Genomic DNA, 19,582 nt, shown 5'->3' with positions numbered 1-19,582 from the left:
ACGTCGTCGTCGTCTTCGTCTCCTTCTCAGGGCCGACTGCACCCAACGATAGTTCGGGCGTTTTGATCGGGACGGGAAGATCGATCCGCCTTTATACGTTCGTCGTATCGGGATAAGTCTCACGCGCCTCGAGTAAATGGGATTCATACTCCAAAGAGGTCTTTTCTCACTTTTTTCGCCAACGCCCGTTTGATCTCTTGCGTCGCTTTACGTTTCACGGCTCGTGTCGCTCCTCTCTTGACCCCGGCGAGTCCACCTCTCCAATTGGGCTTTCCTCCCTTACCGCCCGAATTTAAACCTTTCAGACCCTCCGTGGCAGCCTCGGTGATAAAGTCTCGTAGAATGCCGGGACCGCGTTTCTTAACACCTTTCCAAGCCATGCCGAATCCGTCTCCGGATTGCTTTATTTTATCGGGCTGAAATCGTACCAGCGTTCCACCGATCATTCTTTCTTAAAGTGTAACGTCACGATCGTATTGCCGTCTCCAAAGGTCGTCAGTTCTCCAGTTGTCTCAGCCACTTGCACTTCTATTATGTCGATGAGGTCTTTGCGCACGGGAATATATTGAATGTGGTAAGGCTCGAAATACTGGACACCCGCACCTCTTCGGATCAAGTTGACCTCTCTCAGTAAATCCGTGACCTGATTTCCCACCACGCCACTTCTAGCCACGTCCGAGTAGACGAACAAAGAGCGCGACCTGTTTCCCACCACCACCTCGAACGCCTTGTTCAGGTTCAGAAAACGCCAATTGCAATAGATGCTGAGTTTCAAATAACTGTTTCCCGTTGAATAGGTTGAGACCGTCCAAAAAACAGGTAATCCATCCGAGTCGTGTAAGTCCCCGACGACACCAATGTTGGGAATTTCATCTTTGAAGAATTCGCTCTGCAAGTTAGGCCCCAGATTATAACCGCTGCCGTTCTTTTCGAGCCATCCCATTTTACAAGCCAGGTCGACATTGATGTGTAATGCAGGCATGTCTTTGATCGGACGTAAGATGTTTTCGTTGTCCGTGACCAGGTCTTCGCCTTCCCACTTGAACTTGACGTAGGTTCTTTTCCCATCACTCGTGACATATTTGGATCCTAATTTGGGTCCGTTGTACTTGAAGACGCGTTGTCGATCGAAATAGGCGATCATGGATTTCATGAGTCCAACACCGTCCACGTTGTGAATCACCTTCTTGAGGTCCTCCGTATCGAAGTAAGCTTCTCCATACATGTAGTGGCTAGTCGATTCTATGCGCCTCCATGCGGAAAAGGCCAAGGTGACTTTTTTATCAGGATCGTTCGGCGTCAAGGAAGGCAGCCTCACGTGGGCATCCGGCATGGCGATGCTACTCAATCCCACTTTCCATCCTCCGTCTCCATTCAGGCGTAAGGGGTGCGGTAACCTGATCTTGAAATGGTTCGGTTTGTTGTCCGGGAACTCGGTCTTACTGCTGTGACTGGGTAAGCTGACGTAAAAATCACTCATCCTTTCTTGAAATGCAACGTGATCGTGGTCACGCCCGACGCAAAGTCCACCAGTCGCCCGTCGTTCTCAGATACCTGCGTCTCGACAATGTCCAAAAAGGTCGTGCGCACCGGTAGATATAGAATGTGTCTCGGTTGAAGGTCGACCACGTCCGGATCGTAACGCACTTGTTTCAACATGTCCGTGACTTGATTCCCCGTCACCATACTCTGTCCCACATTCGAATACACGAACAAGGAACGACGCTCGTGACCGAACGCTTCCTCGTAACTGCGATCCAGGTCCGTGAACACCCAATTGATGAAACAACTCAAATGTAAGGTGTCCGGGTCGATCTTGTAAAATGTCTCGTCCCCGTCATTCTGCGCTATGATCAAGTCCGTGGCCGTGGGGACGACTTCCGTGGGAAATTCTTTCCTCAGGTGGGGTCCCAAGACGTAACCCGGTCGTCCGTTCTGCAAGGTTCCCATCTTCACCCATTTCATCTTCTTGGCCAATTCGATGCCGATGTTCATTTGCGGGTAGACGCGTTTACCGTTGATCAGGAGGCTGAGGCACGTTCTCGAATTGTCCAGGACGCATTCTCCATGCTCGGCCCGATGCATGACCGTGTACAGCAATTCGGTGGGATCGTCGGGGTTGCTCTTTTTCTTGTACATCGTCACGTCGGCATCCGTTCTAGATCTCAACCTATGCAGGTATCGATCTCGTATCGCGTTCAGTAACTCGGTACCAGTCCTAGGCGTGAATTCCAAATCGCTTTCTCGCGTCACTCCAGAGACCTGCGTGTATAGGTTTATGGAGGCGTTCACCATGTCGATCCACCAGATTTCAAACAGAAGAGAATCTTTCAAGTCCATCTTACGCGTCGCGGACGGAAACGAGAGGTCGCTGATACCCACTTTCCAGCCCGACTCTCTCAACTGCAACGGGTTCGGCAGACGATTCTTGAAACTGTGGGCCTTGTTGTCCGGGAACTCGCTCGTGCTGGCATTGCTCGTCAGTTGCACGTAAAAGTCGTCGGTAGACTCATTCATACTTGAAGTGTAATGTCACCGACGTCACGCCCGATGTAAAGTCCACCAATCGTCCGTCGTTCTCGGCCAATTGCACCTCCACTATATCCAAAACGTTGCTGCGCACGGGTTTATATTGAATCTGATTCGGCTCGTACGTCGTCTTGGTCGGGTCGTGGGGGACTTCTCTCAAGAGATCCGTCACGCGATTCCCCGTGATGGTGCTACGACCCACATTCGAATACAGGTACATGGGACTCCGAGGCGGAGGGAGGTCCGGATGAACGACGACTCCACGATTGTAGGTCTTGGCGTATTCCTCGTCCAAGTAACTGAAGCGCCAGTTGCAATAGGGACTGAGCTGTAACGTCCCGTGACTGTCCAAATTCCAAAATTCACGAGATCGATTGCTGTCATGGTTGGTCCAGTCTTTCTTGAAATCAGACGGGACCTTGTCGTCGGGAAAGATCTTGAGCATGTTCACGTTCAAGTGAACGGAGTAATACGATTCCTCGCGAATCAAACCCAACTTCTTGACCAGTTTAGTACCAAAATACACTCTGGGACGTTTTCTGTCTCCGGACTCGTCGAGGAACGTGTCGGTGTTGTCGATAATCAAATCGTTCCCCTGCCATCGGAACACGGGGTAGTATTTTTTCCCGTTCGGTGCTCGCAGACTTTCACCCGCATGATCCATGTAATGATACAGCCGTTCGTGAAAACGATGGATGAGGTATTGCATGAGAGATTTACCACTCGTCACCTTGTGTCGGTCACGGTTCAGTTCCTTCCCGCTGACGTAAAATGTCACGGGGTATCGATAAGGACGCCACGTAATCCCGTCGTCTAGCAACCTGAACGTTTCAATGGTCCAATCCATACCGAACACGTAGTCGTCGTCTTCAAAGTCGTGCGCTTGAGGGACGGGTACTTGATGCGGTCGTGACGGAGGAATCGGGTAAGACACGCTCGCCAATCCCACTTTCCATTCCTTGTCGGATTCAAACAGGAGCGGATACGGCAGACGGTTCTTGAAACTGTTGGCCTTGTTGTCCGTGAACTCGCTCGTGCTGGCATTGCTCAGCAACTGCACGTAAAAGTCTTTCATTTTTTCGTCTTGGGCTTTTGGGTCACGTACAGTCCCTTTTTATCCACCCAACTGTCGTACTTGACTGGCCAACCTTTCCATCGCACCAAGACTTTATCCCCTTTTCGTTTGACGATCTTGTCGATGCGAAACAGATCGTCGTCTTTCACGTTCACCTTTTGCAAATCTTGCGCGTAAAACGTACCCTCCACCGCCGTACCGTCCCATTCTTCCACCTTGTACGTGGTGACCTTCCCAGGACGCACTCGGCGTATCACAAACACCTCTTCGGTCCAACCGGGTAAATACCCTTTCTTGAACTGACGGAACTTCTTGTTCAGTCTCACACGATCCCCGACTTTGAGTTGCGGTTTCTTCAATTTCCCTTTTTTCTTTTTTCCGTAAAGAGTCTCCCACACGTCCTCGCTATTGGCTAAAGTCACTTGATCGGGAGCCATCTTGATACTGCGATGATACGATCGATTGTACCCTCGGACCAGATCTTGTAACACGGGCACATACGTCATCGTATTCTTCACGGTGAAGTACCGGTACAAACGTTCTTTCAGGGTCCGATTGAACCGTTCCACTACACTGGATTTCGTATCCCCGCGCGTCGAAAAATGATGAATGCCTTTCTGCTTCATCAAATCCTGAAACGTCTTGTTGTAGAATTCCTTCCCGTCGTCCGTCTGGAGATTGATGGGTTTTCTACCTCCTTTCAAGATCTTTGCCATGGCCTCCGTCACCGCTTTACCCGTCTTGCTCTTCAAGGGCTGGACCCAGGCGTGCTTGGAAAACACGTCCACTACTGTCAAGAGGTAACGATACCCTCGATTGTACCTCGAAATATTGATCACCTCGATCAGGTCGGCCGTCCACTGCTCGTCGATGCCGAACACCACCACCGGGACCGTGGGAAAACGACGACGTCTGGGTTTGTGCAACGTGTACCCCAAATCCCGTTGCAGGACCTCGCGAGCACGTCGTACCGAGATCTTATTGGCCTGGGCGAATCGCGTCAGACCGCCCAGACTACCGGGTCTGGAAGGATCCCGATACCGTCCCAGTAACGTTCCGGTCGAAAGCGGCTTTTGCTTCTTCTTCTTTTGACCTTTCTTCTTCATAGTCGATAAAGTTTGTACACGCACTGTCTCCACAACTCGAAACGTTGCTCCCGTACCTCGAGATACTTCTTAAATGAATCGGGTTGCCGTTTCAACCACAAGATATAAACCACAAAACGCATCACGTTGGGTTCGACGTCGGTATAGTCAAACACCTCCAAGGGCGAATCGCTGAAATGGTCGGGGATGGGTTCACCCTGACCGTATCGCTCGTAGACACTAGTGCACTTGGAACACAAGGTCGTCCAACACCATCGATCGGCTATGGTCGTACACATTCTCGAGATCAACCAACTCAAAGCATGAGACATAATGATTTGAACCCAATTCTTTATTCACACTTTCTTATATGTACAAAAACGTCGTGCCTGATTGGTTCTTACGAAAAATCGACTCTGATTGGATAACACGAAAAAGAAGGCGAAGAAAAGACTTAGTCTGAATCTGTAAAGTAATCAACATGTTCCATGTTCTTAAGATCTCGTCCATACTCATCATCACAGTCTTCCTCGTAGGTATCCATGGCATAATATTTACAATTTCTCCAACAACATTCCCCTTTACCGGGTCTCCACTTCAGGGCTTCCTGCTCGTCCCCCTTCGCATAGAATGCTTGTCGCATACTCTCTTTACACTCACCACACAGGTCCTCCCGATCAGTGTCCATGGCACGAAAGAAAAACCGATCCTTCCACACATCACGTTGATGCATGATATCGTAGATCAACTCTTCCAACTTCAGACACGTTTCCTTGTAATCTCCCTTGCTGAAAGTCAGTAACGACTTCACCATGGGACTCTCGTCTGCCTCCAACACCCGTCGTGATAGGTCACGAGCGAACCGCAAGGGCTCAAACAGATCACGGATGGCATCGGTCATCATGTACGTGAGGTCATCCGTGGCGATCAAACAGGCCCGCTCGGCGTCCAGGGTGGGATCACTACAATGAATGAATTTGAATTGACCGCTACCACTTCGGTACATCACGCGACACCACTCACCGAAAAACAAAAACACGTGTTTGTTATTCTTCATCATCTCCAAAATCGTACCACCCCAGTCAGGACGACGTCTCATCAAGAGCTGAAAAGACCACAGACTATCGGGTACTCGACCTGACGGTTCGAAGAGATTGTCAAAAATGTACAGGTCCACCTTGGCATCCGGAATGGCGTCGAGATCTCTTAAAGTGTGTACCTTCAGATCCACGATCTGTTCCACGAGGTCCCGAATCTGGTTCGAGTTGCTATAGTAAGTCATCTTGACACCCTCAGACAAACTCGTTAAACTTCTTTCCTTCTCGATCCGCTCGCTTCGTGATCTCCAAGCCCGACAAATGAGGATAGCAACTACGCACACCCCAGTCAATCAAGTGCCTCTGGAGCCTATAGTACAAAGGAGAGACAAGACGTAACTCCAATTCAATTATCCTCGCGTGTAACGGTCTTTCGCCTTCTTTTTCGATTGTATCCAAAACGTCAGAAGCTCGATTCAACTGCTGTCTAAGATCTTCAAGGATCTCTTGCACGTCTCTCTCATCCAAAATCCTACAGGTCATCACCGCGTCAACAGCAAGTCGAGAATGATTCGCTGCGTCCAACGGGCTCCTTTTATACCCGCGCCGTGGATCCACTTTCACTCCGTACTTTCCCGGATCACGTGCCCACTTCAGATCCCGCCAATCGGAACGAAGACCGTCACATGATCCCATCACACCACACGTCACTGATTGGTCAAAAACGTCCATAAAGTCGAACAACGCATTCCATCACGAGTCACTTTTCAGCAGAAGTCGTCATGGATTCACACGTCGAACCCGTCAGGAAAAAGAAAAAATTGTCCAAAAAGAAACTGGAACTGCTCTTACCCAAGAGAGTGGAAAGAGAAGTAGGAGGTAAACAACTACAATCCACTTTAGATAGATGGTTATTCAAAAAACCTCGTGCCAGACTCCGTTTCAACGAACGCGTCCTCTTCAAAGAAATCACCCCGGACTCGGTCAGTTAGACCACCGTCCCTCTCAAAGGCTTCTCGCGACCCTGGAGCGCCTTTTCGATCCAACGCCAAGAAGTCAAAAGCCAAATGAAAAGTAACCATGACAAGCGAAGGCAAAGACCGACCCCCAAGAACGTGCGAAAAACCACCCACATCCTAGAAACCATGCGACGTGAAAACACCTTGTTGGGATACTAACTCGTTCTCTATCTTCACAGACTCAAAGCTACCTGCCATTCAAGGCGGATGCATGACCGTGATCAGTGAATCACCTCCTCGAACCATGCAAGTCCTGGAAGCCATGGGACTCGACAAATTCAAGAAAGACGACCTCGTAGAAGTACCCCCTGAAGTGGACGACCGAGGAGAATTCACCGAAGTCCAAGTGTTGGAGGAATTCGACCCCGATCAGTTCCTGAACCAACTGAAACCACAAGATTCCATCTGCCCACGTTGCATGGTACCCCTGACATACGGAAGCGTGCGAACCCCAGACGGTGGTACCTGGGAATATTACCGATGCCCCTCTTCCAGATTCTACACCAAGTGTTATGTGACCTGTGGCGTCAAAGAGGTGGGCACTTACCTGAGACGCGTCGAAGAACAGACCCACCCCTGCTACAGGAACATCGACCCGGCTCGTTTCCGATGTCTATGCAGCAAATCCCTGGTCTTAGCCACCTCCCACTCCCAGTCCAACCCAGACAGGCTCTATCTCAAGTGTCCCAAGCGTACCTGCAAGTTCTTTCAATGGATCGACGAATACCCACGAGGAGTCGCCGAAGCCATACTGATTAATGGACAGGCCCCAAACTAAGAAAAAGACAGACACAGTTTTTTGTAAAAACACACTCTGATTTTTATTTCACACTATTTACACGTTGGGTAATTTGTCCTCCGCGTCGATCATGGCTCGCATCGTTACTTGATCACAATGGTTGAAAGTACTATAATAATCGTTTATTGATTGATTGATATCCCGAAGAAAAAGAGGGCGCCGGTCAATAGGACCGTGCACACGTCCCACCCTGTAATAAGTGGAATGACCAATAAAAGTTGTTTTTTGTTCTATTTTCAGACTCCATGTCTCGATTTCCTAACCCTCAATGTCTATGGTGCAAGGAAGGATACACTTTCAAACACAGTATCAGAGACTACTTCCTGACACCCTGTTGCGACCAATTCTTTCACGGAACCTGTAAAGCCCTCCACACTGAGCGGTTGAAACCCTCCGAAAGACTCTGCCCTCATTGCAAAGCCGTGAATTTCGGACTGCCTCCCGATGACAACCCCAAAACCAAGTCCTAAAGAGGTAAGCGCTTCGATGGTCTAATGGTTAAGACGTTGAGTTGTGGCCTCAAAGACCCAGGTTCGATTCCTGGTCGGGGCATTAAATTTTTTCTTTTTTATTCCCTATAGAGACGATGAAAAAATCACGCAACAAACCATGTACATTCTCTCGTTAAAGGATCTTTATTAGTGTTACAGGCATGAATAAAAATGTTTTTTCACTCCTCTGATTCTGGTGTTTTTACAATTTGTTTGATAAATGCTCGGTACGCCAACTCGTCTCGGTCCTCCCAACTGCTCTTCCACGCTTCCCATCCGTCCTCAAATCCATCCGACAACTTCTCCAAACACACAGGGTCTTTAAACGAGATGGACTGGTCATCAAGCATCTTCTCAGACAGCATTCTTCTGAACCTCATCACCTCATCCGCCAGCTTCACCACCTCTTTCCTCAGAACGACATCCATAGCGTGAGAAACGGCGCATTTCATTATCTTTCCAAGAATACCGTCATGAACAGCATCCATCACCCTCGCGGCAAGTTCTTCTATCTTCTCCTCTTCAGAAACACTATTCACCTTCGTCTCGCTCTCCTCTGAAGACATCTTCTAGTCGCCTAGCTCAAAACAACAATACTCACTCGACACTCACGCAAACCCTTTTATTCCCATCCGAACCTCGATTTCATGCACGTGACAGCCTCGATCTCATGGATTGGCTATCGCCTTATTTGGACATGCGCGTCACAACCTCGATTTCATATTTCTCCTTATTTGGACATGTTGCCCTTATTTGGGCATGGGCGCCATGTTTGACCCCCCTGGACGCCATCTTGTTTATGCAAATCGAAAATACTGCCCTCTGATTGGTCGAGAGCCTTTTTTAATGATATGCATCGCCTCCTGATTGGTTACGGCCCCTATTAACGTGCTTTACTACTGATTACTGCAAGAAAACCCGGAAGAAAAGCAAACGCTTCGTTATTTTGAAACAGTTTCTAATGATATCTCTCCGAAACTATGATTGCAAGAAACTATTTCCAGATATGAAATCTTACAGGGTCAGAAAAGGAGCTAAAGGGCGCATTTTGACACAATATTTTTGTTTGCTGAGAATTAACGAACTCCACTGAAATTTGGAAACTTGAAGTATGTAAGCCGATACTTACCTGAATATTTATATTTATAGAAGAGTAGTCTTCTTGGATTAACCTTTAAAAGAAGCTGGTTCCAGATTTGAAAACCTCTAAAAGAAGAAATTGTTAATGTGCCGTGCCAACCGCATGTTTGTCGTAAAACCAACTGAACTCCACTGACAGTTTCCATGGACAACTCCAAAATAAACAATCCCCAAAAATGTAAAGTGAAATTGGCTGTCTTCATGAACAGTTAGAAACTAGAGTCAAGTTCCATTACCTTTAAAAAGTGCTTGATTTTATTTTTTGCGTCAACTTTGTTCACTGCTCTCACGTTCGAATACCGCGAATCGGTCACGCCAAAACAGTGCAGACCGCAGACACTTGTTTGGGCCTTTCATTTTGACTCATTTTTTTTGGCCCTAGTTACAAAATAGTGTTCAATATATCTGAAAGTTTGTCATTTATCCACAGGCTGCACAAGCGCAGTATTTGACTTTTGATTCAATAGACAAACGCGTACAAGACTTTGTATGGGAAACTTACTCAGTCTGCACGGTCTGCAGTGTTTTGGCGTGACCGATACAACGCAGTATTCGAACTTGGCAATAACTACTGAGTGAACAAAGTAAAATCAAGCACTTTTAAGAGGTAATGAAACTTGACTCTGGCTTCTAACTGTTCATGAAGACAGCTAATTTCACTTTACATTTTTGGGGATTGTTTATTTTGGGGTTGCCCATGGAAACTGTCAGTGGAGTTCAGTTGGTTCTACGACAAACATGCGTTCGGCATGTGCATGGAATTTATAGCAGCGGGCAGGTCACGGAACATTAACCATTTTTTCTTTTAGAGGTTTCCAAATCTGGAACCAGCTTATTTTAAAGGTTAATCCAAGAAGACTACTCTTCTATTAATATAAATATTCAGGTAAGTATCGGCTAACATACTTCAAGTTTGCAAATTTCACTGGAATTGACTTCAAGTCAATTCACAGCAAACAAAGTTATTGTGTCAAAATGCGCCCTTTAGCTCCTTTTTTGACCCTGTAAGATTTCATATCTGGGAATAGTTTCTTGCAATCATGGTTTCGGAGAGATATCACTAGAAACTGTTTCAAAATAACGAAGCGTTTGCTTTTCTTCCGGGTTTTCTTGCAGTAATCGGTTTCATAACGCTTGGGTCAAAGGTCATGTTTTCAGGAAAAAGTGCTGCATTTAGTTCGCTATCTCAGCGCTCACGATTTTATTTACCCAAAAATTTTATTTCACTAATTTGAAGAAGAAACAATGCTCTTTCAGACCAAACTAGTCGTTTTGAGAAAAGCCGTGTACCAGAACGCCTTTTTAGCATTTGAAAATAGGCTAAATGTAGACCTCTTGTAAAACTGTCTTGGGTCGTTAACTTAAAGAATTCGTCAAATATTTTAGTTCTAATTAAATCGCGATCTATTTAGCTCTAAATAGACAAGAAAGGAAGTACAAATACGACATTCAATCAGTTTGTTATGAAGCTTTTTACTTTTGAGTTTACGAGCCTCTGAATATGCCGCTCATTTTCGATCGATTTTGGCCGATTTGGGGCATCGAAACGAAAAAATTGCGGAAAAAAATAATTTTTGATTTATCGAACTTAAAACATTGTTTTTGTAACTAGTGCCCGTAGGCTTCATTCTGGGCGAGTTTGAAGAAATTTGATTTTTTCGCTATTTCCAAGTCTAGTTGATATTTAGGCGAAGCTGCTCTTAACATCCTCGTATGGACTTACCAAACGTTGTCTTAACATGTCCTTTGCACAGTTTGTGGGGCATCTCTTGAACTTTACTCGGGACTAAATTGTGTTTAAAAATGTTTCCTTTTTCAAAATAGTTAACCTTCAGAAGCTGAACCATTCACGGACCTAAAGTGATAAGGCTAATATTAACTAACTTTGAACTTGTCAAATGCTCTCTGTTATATTACAGTCAAGTAAATAAAAACAACCAAATCAAAGCAGGTTCCTTATTCTACTTTTTTTATTTTTTTATTTTTTTTATTTGCAATAACATAAGGGAAACCAATGCTTACTTACAACACTAACTCTATTTACATTATATTGCTCTAATTATTTACACTATTTAAATTACAATTACTAAACGACTTACATTACTAACAAATACAGTTACACGACTTACACAATTAAGAAATACAGTGACGACAACGGGTAAAGAAAAAAAACTGAGAAGAAAAATAGCTACATATCATTACAGCTTGAGGTTGTAGTACAGAAACATAAAAAAACAGACCAAAGGCATGTGGTACATTAAAAGTAAAATGAGTTATGCATCTGACAGGAGATTAGAAATAGATTAATGGGTAGGAGATAGATAACCCTACAGAAAATATAATCTAGAATATTAATTAAATCCTCATACATGCTGTAAGAGGTTTCCATTTCTTCGTGTCTCCACTTTTTGTTTCTATCTCATATTGTAATTTTAGTGTGCATATGAAAAGCGTAAGATTTGGATGATCATTTTTTGTTTTAGCGAGCCATATGTGATATCGTGCTAAGAGAAAGCAGTAATTTATAAGAAGTGCAAATTGAGAGATATCTGGCCTCAGACCCAAAGCAGTAATATTTGTCAAAGCATAATCTCTAGGAAGTACATTTAAGTTTTTCAGCCATTCAGTAAGTTTATTCCAAAAGTGAGATGTTTGGCGGCATGACCAAAAAAGATGAATTATTGACTCAGAGGAGGTGTGACAAAAACTGCACTTTTCATCGCCCTGTAGACCTATTCTAAATAAAAAGTTATTGGTTGGTACACGTCTATGTAAGAATTTAAACTGAAACTCTATCAGCTTAGTGCTCTTTGTGCATTTTTTAGCTCAAAGATAGGCAGCATTCCAATTTATGTTGTCATTTATTGGTAGGCCACAATCCTCTAGCCACTTCTTTTGACTTGACTCTGGGGTTATTATTATTCTACTTGCCTGGAAAAAATTACAGGTGGCCCGTAAAAACCGTTCCGTCGAGAGAATTTTCTGTGAGGGGTCTTATATCTCACTAATTTATTCAATTCTTAATTATTACTTTTTATTATTTCCGACTTTTTTAATTTTATACATTGCCACAAAATCTTTTAAGGTAAAGAATTGAAATAACTCCAAGAAAAGAAGCTCAAACAAGTTTTTACAACTCAGCATATCAACAGACCTATCTGTTTCAATTTCACGCGGTAGTGAACTTGACTATGGCTTCGATGGATCCTTTTTGACATGGGTCTTATGTAATATAATTAATACTTTTGTTTAAATGAGTGCAGATAGCCACTCAAGCAATGTAAATGCAAAATTCGTGAAACGTGAAAGGGATATCCTTAAAACACAGACAACAATTACAATCAAATTAAACAAGCAATGTAACGCTAAACTTTACAGTGTCACTGCCACTTGTAAAAACTTGCCTCCTTTGCTCTGGCTACAAAGGCCCTATAAAGGGGACTGCTCCTCTTCAAAATGATTCTCTGTTATCAAAGGTCTCCATATTCAGAGACAACCAGTCACTCCGTTAATTTTTGTCCTAGTCTGGCTTGGGCACAACACTTGTTTGTTACCCTTAAATCTTCAAAAAAACAGATACTTTAAGGGCAGGGCAATTCTTCATCCTTGCCTGTTGTCCTTCTTTGTTGTGTCTTGGCTCCGCAATGCAACAGTATTTTCTCCTAGCCAAACCACGTGCGGAGCCATTTTCTATTTCTGGTCGGGCCATTACCTCACCTGGTCCGGTCACCTGGTTTAGCTCAGGCTCCGTACCGCAATATCAAATCGTGCTTTAGAAGCAAGCTGATTGAGCATAAAAAAAAACAAACAAAAAAAATCAGGATATTTTGACACCAGAATTACGTTTAGATATCTACTATTTAACTTGCTTCATTGAGTAACCTCTTTATCCAAATGCCTGTTGTTTGCCTCATCTTTGAAGTTTCTTTGTAAGTCAGTAACCATAGCTTTTTGTCAGTGTTTTCATAGTTTGAAATGGTACATAGCTGATTATTTGTTATCTCATGAGAACGAGTACGAGCGTGAGCCTTCTTATTTGGCAGGCTTTCAAGCACAAAACACAGCATTATGTGTATTACATTGTTCACGAAGATCGAGAGAAAGCCCTTCTTCCTCTTGTGACATTTCACGACCTTTTATATAAATTAACAATGCATGTCCACGTTAGCACACTATATATGGTTAAACCACTTATGTTTGCTAGCAATTAGTTACATCCTGGTTTGCTTGCAGTTATTTCCATTCGAGTTTCCTTGCCATTAGCTTTCATTTTATGCTTTAGGCGACGCTGTTTCACATATACTCAGGCTTGCAGTATTTGATTTCAAAAAATTCAATTGCTTTTAGTTCAATTGCTTGTAGTGGTTAGGTGGATTCATCCTGAATCATGTGTCCTGGGTGCTGCATGTTGAATTTTTTCGCCTTATTTTGGAATCAGAAAAAGTAAACTTTATTTTGTTTCTGCCGACTCCCGAATTTGACGATTAATGTCACAGAGGAAAGAAGGGCCTTCTCGTCTATCCCTTCAAGTGACTACTGTCACATTTTTCATCCTCAGTTTCACGCTCTACGCTAGAAACGCGTAAGACTATGACCCCCTATGAGATTTGGCCATGAAATATGACGACGGCAAAGACGACGAAGAAGAACGGCTGGCATGTTATAACTCGGGCTTTCATGTGGAAATTCAATTGCTTTTAGTTAGCCCGAGTAATTAACCTGTTTAACTGTGTATAAGCTGCAGCTGCAAAGTTGCATTTACCTCAGTTGAATGTGATGGCCCAGCTATTGCAAGCAGGAGCTAATTTTCCAACCGTCTGATGTAGAAGATGCTTATCTAAAACTGGGAAGACCGCAACGGAGGGTATCCTAACCTGAAATATTTCGGACCAAGCTTTTAATTGGACTTTGTGAGACCTATTAATCCGATTTGTTTGTAGATACTGATTTTAACTACACTGCATACCGATAAAAGTACAAAATAACCGCAAAAATGTTTTATTTTTGAAATAAACTTTTGCACTTTTGTCAAACAACTTGCTCTGTGAAATTGCCAACATGTGGTCTTCTGTTTACCTCCTCCTCCCCATCCCCAACACAATGTGATGTTGATCCAGCTAAAGTAGCCCACTATTCTAACATTACTTTGGGGGGAGAAGGGCTCGGAAAATTCAATAATGACTTCTCACTAAAATAATGTGTCACCATTTGGCATTTTCTCAAGTGTCCTAAGGACTGTTGGACAAGATGGCAGGTTTCAGCAGATTTTCTGAAAGTACTAAGACAAGTTAACAGAGCAAATCCACATGGCAATATGGTTCACAAAAAAGTGGCAGCTAATTAGAAAGCCTCATCACCAAGTGAAACCAGAGACTCATCCTCCCTCACTTGTAATGAGGACCTAGTGTTGTATTTACGCAGTAAGCAATACCCATTTAAACCCCATTTGCAAAGATTCCTTTTGTACAGCCTCAACAGTCACATTTTCCTCCTATCTTGAACCTTTGGCAACAGCGTTTTGACGTCATAGTTACATACTTAAGGTTGATTTTCTTGCAGATTGGTTGCAGCTGTATGAATCACACGTGTGTCTCCTGTCGATGTGTTAGGGCCAAACGGCCTTGCACATCGAAATGTGATTGCTGGGGCCACGAGAGTTGCGAAAATATATCATTCCATGTACGGTATAGTACGTATTGTAGTTTAGGGTTACCTGAACCTTGAAGCACTTCTCGACCAAACGATGTTGCGTGTCTGCTTAAACTGTAGATACCTAAACCTCTATATCAAATTAAAGCTTGAAGAGCTGGCTATCAAACTAAACCAAGTATTTAAAATAAAAGAAATTGAGAGATTTTTCACCTCCTCTAAATGTGAGCATCCGAATCACCTGTTTGTCCCTTTTGAAAGCTACAAGTCGAAGCCAATTTGTTTGTTTGCCCTCAAATTTGGACAGTAGATAGTTTGACATATAAACAACATAGGTGTAACTGCGAAATTGTTTTTTTGAAAGATTTTTCTCCGACAGCGAGTTTTTTATGATCAGTCCATAATTTTTCAATGCTGTTTGGAAAATGTTGGGTAACTTTTCACTGAACTTGAATAGGGCAAATCCCACACACTTTTTAGACGACAAAATTTGCTTCGACTTGCAGTTTTAGCCTTTAAAAGGTGACTCGAACGCTCAAATTTAGAGGTCTTAAGAAATTCAACAATTTATTTTATTTCTAAATTGTTGGTATAGTTTGATACCCAGCTTTATAAACCTTAATTTGATATAGGGTCTTAAATAAATATTCTATAGTTAAACTGGATGCGCTACATCGCTTGGATGTGAGACACCTCTAAAGGTATACAGTAACCTTAATTATCTCAATATGCTTGAGTTATTTAGTAAGTCGCTTAGTAGTAGGTGTTGCAGTCCACAAATACCGGCAAATTTGTGACTCGAGATTCACCATGATAATCTTTAAATGACCGTCCCACGCGCCACAAAATTTATTTTTAAACATACGCGACACACTGGTAACGCGAATCGAAGAGATAATGTTATACACAAAAGCATTGCTGAGTCAATGAATCTTGAAAAACTGACACTCCGAGATGAAGAGATGAAGAAAGAAGGAGAAAAGAATACCCTTCTATTGAGGGTAAGACGTCTAAAAAGTCCCCAAGTGCGTGGTCGTTCAAAGATTATCCTTGCGAAGCGTGTGGTAAAACGTTTACGCAATGTCACACTCTTCACACTCATAAAAAATATCATTATAAAATGTCAGAAACAGAAAAAACGGCCAAGAGAAAAATGCCCAAACTGCGGCAAAATGTTGTGTAAAACGACAGTTTATCGATACAGAAAAAAAGGATGTCCAACACCGAGGAAACGTCAGTTGAACATTCATGATCTACTTGCATAAACAGCGATGGGTCATGGGCGAAGAGGACCAATTGATCAAAGCCAAAATAAGCCAAAAATTTGCAAGGATAAAGAAAGAGGAGAAGCGCAGAGGTGGACTTTTGATATATGTTGACATGATGAAACAGATGAGCCCCCCAGCAGCTTGCTGAATTTATTCTCCAATCAAAGTAGCTGTGAGCCACTGAACTTGGAAAATAAATTATGAAAGGGTGTTATAAGGCATTGCTCAGTAAGGAACTACTTGTGACGTGAGAGCAGACTAGCTTTCGAACAAGTCCATAAAACCTTTTTCCATTCAGGAGTGTGTTGTGGTATTTGCAAAATGAAACAGTTCAACGTTAAGAAACTGTTTGTTACTCAGGCCTACCTACACGTTTTACGTTACATATATCTTTACATGTCTTCCTGGTGCTGTAGTCAAAACCGCAAGATCATTTTGTTTGGTCAAAAGTGATGTATAGACTCAGAGTAATGTCCAATGCTTGCTTATATCCAGCTCTCAGTTGGCTTAAGACTGTTAGATTCAAGCATGGATTTCGTTCGATAAAATCCTTTTAATAATTATTTATTAATATTTTCTAAATATATTGAACTAGTCAAGAAAGTTGACCAAAAAGTGAAGATTGGCCGATCAAGATGAACAGTGCTTTTATTGGGAACGTAGTTTTTCTTTTACACCAAATCCACTGAAACATTTACAGATTTACCATAAATTGTTTAAAAAGCCCATTTGGAAAGATTCCTTCTGTTCAGCCTCAACAGTCACCTTTTCCTCCTATCTTGAACCTTTGGCAACAGCATTTTTACTTCATAGTTACGTACTTAAGGTTGATTTTCTTGCAGATTGGTTGCCAGTGTAAGAAGAAATATTGTAAGTCTTGCCAGTGTGCAAGAAACAGCACACCGCACACCGAAATGTTTGTGCTGGGGAAGCGACAGATGCAAAAATATATCCCAGAAGGTACCGTAGAAAAAAGTATTGTAGTTAACTTTAGAGGCGTCTCGCATCCAAACGATGTAGCTTGTCTGACTTAAACTGTAAATATCTAAACCTTATATCAAGTTAGAGCTTATACTAAGCGCTGACTATCAAAACAATCCAAGAATTTTAACATAAAATGAATTGCCAAATTTTTCACGACTTCTAAACGTGAGCATCCGAATAGTCTTTTGGGTCCCTTTTGACAGCTACAAGTCAAAGGGAATTTGTTCATTTACCCTTAAATTTGGACAGTAGCTTTGACTTGTAGCTTTCAAAAGGTGATTTGGACGCTCATGTTTAAAGGTTGTAAAAGATTCGACGAGTTTTAAATTTCAAAATTCTTGGCATAGTTTGATAGGGAGCTCCAAATATAGTTTACGTCATAGAAAGTGCGGCGTATGGAGTTGTATTCACGAGTTGTTTGAGTCAAAAACCCGAACGAGCGAGGTCTTTTGACACAAACAACGAGTGAATACAACCCCGTACAAAGAAAAAACTCACCAACAATACAACCAAATGCAAATTTAATAGCAATGGAAAATATCGCAGTACATGTACATCAAGAAAATAAAGTGCTGAACGGAAAAATGCACTTACAAAAGTTTTTTTTCAAATGTAAGTACGATACCAATAAATAGGATAAACTTTCATTTAGTCACTGTCTGATTCAATAACAAAGTGACGTGCTTGTTTGGACCTTTGAGAATGCAAGGACAAAGTGGAACTTTCGTTCAAGGCATTTACAGAAATCTTAAAAGTTCCTCCCTGAATTGAAGCGCCTAAGAAAAGAGTCAAGGGCTGCTGTGTTGTGGAATTCTGTACTGTTTCAGTTGCATTCAGAGTCAAAGCACTGGAAATACCTACTCCTAATGGCCCCGACACTCCAGGGTATCCACTCAGAATGTTGGAAATGGTTGTTTGCATAAGTGACTTGTTTGTTTGTTGTCGCTCTGACAGAGTGCTGTAGTTGTTCAGACTTTGTACGTTCTTGTGCCCAGATATTTGCATAATGTGCGTTGGCGGTACTCCTTGATCACTCAGTTTCTGAATCATCCTTTTCCTTCCGCTATGATTTGTGAGATTTTTAGCATCTAATCCAGCTTTTTCTGCCATTATTTGCATAAGTGACTTGAGTTTGTTATTAACTCCCATGGGAGCTAACTTGAATCAAGGTTTTGTATTCACAGCTTTTGTAGTGTGATCGATTGCTAAATAAAACGGACTATCCGGAGTCTTCAAGTCATCTGGTCTTTCAGAAGCATAGAGGTCATAAGGCCGGACAGGATCTCTTTCACTGCCTACGACAGCAAAAATTTTTGGCTTTTGGATCAGCGCCTGTTCTTGTCTTCGTCTGTCTTTGGTTATACTCCAGAAGAACTGTTTGTTGTTTAACCATATAGTGTTAATAAGGGCCTCTGATGAAGAGCAACCGAGTAAATCTTGGCCTTACAGAATATCAGCTTCCTCGTCTGTTAGCATACGCGCAGCGTTTGGTTTATTTCCTTTCCCTTCTTTCTTTAGTTCCTTTTGCTTTGCAACTAACGCTTCTTTAGTCTTTCGGAACTCCTTTCCTTCCATAATGGTTGAGGAATAGTCTTTCTTTCTTAGAAATAACGATCAAAGCTTGAAACAGAAGACCTGAGCGATGTGGGCTCATGTTGTTCTCCGTCTTTCGTTCAAGCTTGAAGTAGAAAATTGGCGATTAACACGTCGAGATCTTTTGCAATAATATTTTTAATCTCTGTCAGCTCGTTCCTTAAAACTAATTTTTTTTTGAGCAACGAGACATCTCTGTGTGTTTTGCTTAATGTGCTCTTGTTTTCCTGATGCTGTACAAACTCGTTTAGGGAGCAACCAATCGACACAAATCTAGAGCTTTTCTCCGCCTTCGCCATTTCCGCGGAAAAATTTGGAGGCGGCGCCGCTAAAAAGTCGCCAAATCTGAAAAGCTATTTGAATGTAAACGATGCACGATTCTGATTGGCTCGGAAAGGCCTTTACGCTATCGTTGATTGGTTATACTTCCACACGTGAAAGAGCTGTACGCCATTCTGATAGGCTGTATAGGTTTTTTTCACATGTGAAAATAAAGCGTACAGATTTCTACAAATGAGCTTTATGGGATAAAATTTTCGTGTTACGTGTAATAAACGTCAAAACGGTATATTTTCCCAATAACTGTCATTATAAGGCCATCGCAATGAAATGTTTCGTTCCCACATCACCTTCTCGTCAAAGTGCCGGGTCAGTTGGTCTGTTGGGCAGAAAGGGTAAGAAAAACAAACAAACAAAACAATGCAATAGTAGCTCGAGTTATTGCTTCCCTACGTTTAAATTTTTTAGCGATTCAGGATTGTCGTTTCTGAAGTGTGCTTCTCATTAACAGATGTTAGGTTCGGTTGGGCGTCAGTCGTGATCAGATGACAATTTTGTAGCTACGAGCTAAGATTAAAATAAAGGTAATCTCACTACTCCCTTTATCCTCCCATGTTTGGCTTTGCAAACTCTC

At 42.8% G+C, this 19,582-nt stretch overlaps 1 non-coding gene across 1 annotated transcript; it reads left to right on the top strand.

Annotated features, from left to right (window-relative positions):
- The first annotated feature begins 8,024 nt into the window (after positions 1–8,024).
- Positions 8,025–8,096, top strand: Trnah-gug (transfer RNA histidin (anticodon GUG)). Its single transcript has one exon. It is a non-coding gene; the product is annotated as a tRNA-His (tRNA).
- Positions 8,097–19,582: the final 11,486 nt, after the last annotated feature.

Source organism: Orbicella franksi, chromosome 8 (genome assembly GCF_964199315.1).
Source record: "Orbicella franksi chromosome 8, jaOrbFran1.1, whole genome shotgun sequence".
Lineage (NCBI taxonomy): Eukaryota > Metazoa > Cnidaria > Anthozoa > Scleractinia > Merulinidae > Orbicella > Orbicella franksi.
This window is presented reverse-complemented; position numbering and strand designations above follow the sequence as displayed.